Genomic DNA, 3,842 nt, shown 5'->3' with positions numbered 1-3,842 from the left:
TCTCCCTACTAAAATGAAGGACCCTGGGACTTTTACATTGCCCTGCACCATAGGAGGGAAGATGGTCGGAAACACACTGTGTGATTTAGGGACAAGCATAAATTTGATGCCCTTGTCAATTTTTAAGAAGCTGTATATCGACGAAGCAAGGCCAACCATGATCACATTACAACTAACCGATAGATCAATAAAGCTTCCGGAGGGCAAGATAGAAGATGTTCTCATGAAAGTGGACAATTTTATCTTCCCAGCATACTTTGTTATATTGGATTATGAGGCCGATAAAGAAATTCCTATCATCCTGGGATGCCCATTTCTCACCACAGAGCGAGTTTTAATCGATGTGCAAAAAGGAGAGTTGACCATCCGGGTCGATGATCAAGAAGTAAAATTCAACGTACTCAATGCATTGAAGTACCTAAGAGATATGGAGAACTGCCAATATATCGAAGAGCTGCAAGAAGAACAGTGGCATGAATCCCTAAAGGAAATGGAGAAGGAGGACTTTGAAATCGGCGCAATGTTGGAGGAGGATTACACTACAATTCATGCTGAATCTAATTTTGAACCGCTCAAGTTATCAGAACGGACATCGTAGTGCATTAAGCCATCTTTAGAAGAGCTACCTATGTTAGAGTTAAAGTCGTTGTCAATGCACCTAAAGTATGCTTACTTAGGAAGTAACGACACGTTACCAGTTATCATTTCTGCATCATTGAGCAAGGAGAAAGAAGATGCTCTCCTACGGATCCTAAGAAATAACGCAAAAGCCTTAGGATGGACCTTGGCAGACATTCGAGGAATCAGTCCCTCGTATTGCATGCACAAGATTCGTCTGGAAAAAGGAAAGAATGGATCAGTAGAAAGGCAACGTCGCTTGAACCTTGCCATGAAGAAGGTTGTAAAGAAGGAAATAGTAAAGTGGCTGGATGCCGGTGTCATCTACCCGATATCTGATAGCCGTTGGGTGAGCCCAGTGCAATGTGTTCCGGAGAAAGTGGGGATGACAGTCATCACTAATGACAAGAATGAATTGGTTCCCACGACAACTACGGGGTGAAGAATCTGCATGGATTATCGCAAGCTGAATTTGACCACTAAAAAGGACCACTTTCCACTCCCGTCCATTGATCAGATGTTAGACATACTTGCGGGGAATGAATTTTTCTACTTTCTTGATGGCTATTTAGGGTATAACCAAATAGCAATTGCGCCAGAGGACCAAGACAAGACAACCTTCACGTACCCATTTGGTACGTTCGTATTCCGATGCATGCCATTTGGACTTTGTAATGCACCAGGCACTTTTCAACGATGCATGATGGCAATATTTTCGGATTATTTGGAGGAGTTAGTCGAGGTATTCATAGATGATTTCTCAGTCTTTAGCAGTAATTATGACTCCTATTTGTCTAACCTTGAAAAAGTTTTAAAGAGATGCATGGTAACAAATCTTGTTTTGAACTGGGAAAAATGCCACTTTATGGTGGAAGAAGGAATAGTTCTGGGTCACAAAATCTCCAAGACAGGATTGGAAGTTGATCAGGAAAAAATCGACGCAATTTCCAAATTACCCCCACCTATGAACGTAAAAACACTTAGGAGCTTTCTGGGGCACGCAGGGTTTTATAGAAGATTTATTTGCAACTTCTCCCAGATCGTAAGACCCCTAAGTGCACTTCTTGAAGCTGACCGCGAGTATAATTGTGATGACGCCTATACCAAAGCATTTAACACATTGAAAGATGCGCTCATCACCACACCTATTTTGATTGCACCCTATTGGATGCAACCATTTGCATTGATGTGTGATGCTAGCGAATATATTGTGGGCGCAGTCTTGAGTCAGCACCGGGAAAAGGTGTTGCATCCTATTTATTATGCGAGCAAAACACTGAACGACGTGCAGAAGAACTATACGACCACAGAAAAGGAAATGCTTACAGTGGTATTTGCACTGAAGAAGTTCCGATAGTACTTAAACGGAATGAACATGGTGGTGTATACGGACCACTCTGCGATTAAGTATTTAATGACGAAGAAGGATGCAAAACCAAGGCTGATACGGTGGGTGTTGCTCCTACAAGAGTTCGACCTAGAAATCAAAGATCGGAAGGGCACCGAGAACCAAGTCATAGATCATTTGTCAAGATTGGAAAATTGCAAGGTTCAAGGGATAGAAAAAGATATTGAGGAAAGATTCCCCGATGAGCTGCTGATGGCAGTAGACATTGATGTTCCCTGGTATGCGGACATAGTAAACTTCATAGTTTGTGGTCAACTACCAGATGATTATACATACCAGCAGAAGAAGAAGTTAAGACATGATGCCAAATTTTATTTCTGGGATGACCCCTTCCTGTATTGACAAGGACTTGATCATATAATACGTCAATGTGTTCCTGAGCATGAAGCAAAGCACATTTTAGAGTTCTGTCATGAGTCTCCTTATGGAGGAAATTTTGGGGGGCAAAGGACGGCAATAAAAGTCTTACAGTGCGGCAACTTTTGGCCAACACTATTTAAGGATGCCCATGCCCATGTTGTGTAATGTGACAGGTGTCAACAGACGGGGAATATGTCTAAAAGAAATGACATGCCATTGACGTTAATCTTAGAAGTTGAATTATTTGATGTTTGAGGAATTGACTTCATGGGCCTGTTTCTACCATCAGAAGGTCATCAATATATTATGGTTGCAGTTGATTATGTATTGAAATGGATTGAAGCCATCGCATGTGCCAAGAATGACATGGCCACTATGGCAAAGTTTCTGAAGAAGAATATTTTTCCTGGATATAGGACGCCTCGGGCCTTAATCAGCGATGAGGGCTCTTACTTTATCAACTTCATAATTACCAACATGTTGACTACATTCAACGTCAGCCATCGAGTTGCAACTGCTTATCACCCCCAGACTAATGGGCAGACAAAGATTTCTAACAGAGAGATCAAAACTATCTTGGAAAAGGTAGTTAATACTGCTAGGAAGGATTGGTCACCCAAGCTTGATGAAGCACTATAGGCTTATAGGACTGCCTACAAAACACCAATTGGCATGTCTCCGTGTGCCCTGGTCTTCGAAAAAGCTTGTCATATGCCGCTTGAGTTGGAACATAAGGCGATGTGGGCATGCAAGAAGCTGAAGTTTGATTTAGCCAGTGTGGGGAAAGTCTGAAAGCTGCAATTGAATCAGTTGGTTGAATGGCGAAGGGATGCCTATGAAAATGCTAAGATATACAAGGAGAAGCCAAAGAAATGGCATGATGACCGCATACACGACCGGACATTCACCTAAGGTTAGCAGGTATTATTATTCAATGCATGTTTGCGATTGTTTCTAGGAAAGTTGAAGTCTCACTAGTCTGGGCCATTCCGAATCAAGACAATATTTCCTCACGACGCAGTGGAACTAACAACTTTAGATGAGAACAACGCATTCAAAGTCAATGGTCAACGGATTAAGCCCTACTATGGAGGCGACTTCGATCGACGCCTGGACACCATTGACTTGGGCAAGCAGGATTAAACTGCTTGCAGGGAAAGCAATTGCGGTAACTCTAAGAACTTCTTTCAATCGACTTTCTATCTATGTTTACTCGCTTTCTTTATAGCTTTCTTTTACCGTTTTCTAAATTCTGTCAATTACTGTCTAGTAGAATCAGTCTTTAATATTTTTGTATTTCCTTCCAATTTAATTTCGCATGTTTCTCCATATCTTAAATTTAGTAGCACCGATCATATAATTGTTTCGAATGATTGGATAAATCACCGCAAGGTCTTTTCGACTGGCGTTTTTTTATGAATTAAGAGGACAGGAAAGTAAACTATGAGGGGGGGGG

Source organism: Benincasa hispida, chromosome 8 (assembly GCF_009727055.1).
Source record: "Benincasa hispida cultivar B227 chromosome 8, ASM972705v1, whole genome shotgun sequence".
Taxonomy (NCBI): Eukaryota; Viridiplantae; Streptophyta; class Magnoliopsida; order Cucurbitales; family Cucurbitaceae; genus Benincasa; species Benincasa hispida.
This window is presented reverse-complemented; position numbering follows the sequence as displayed.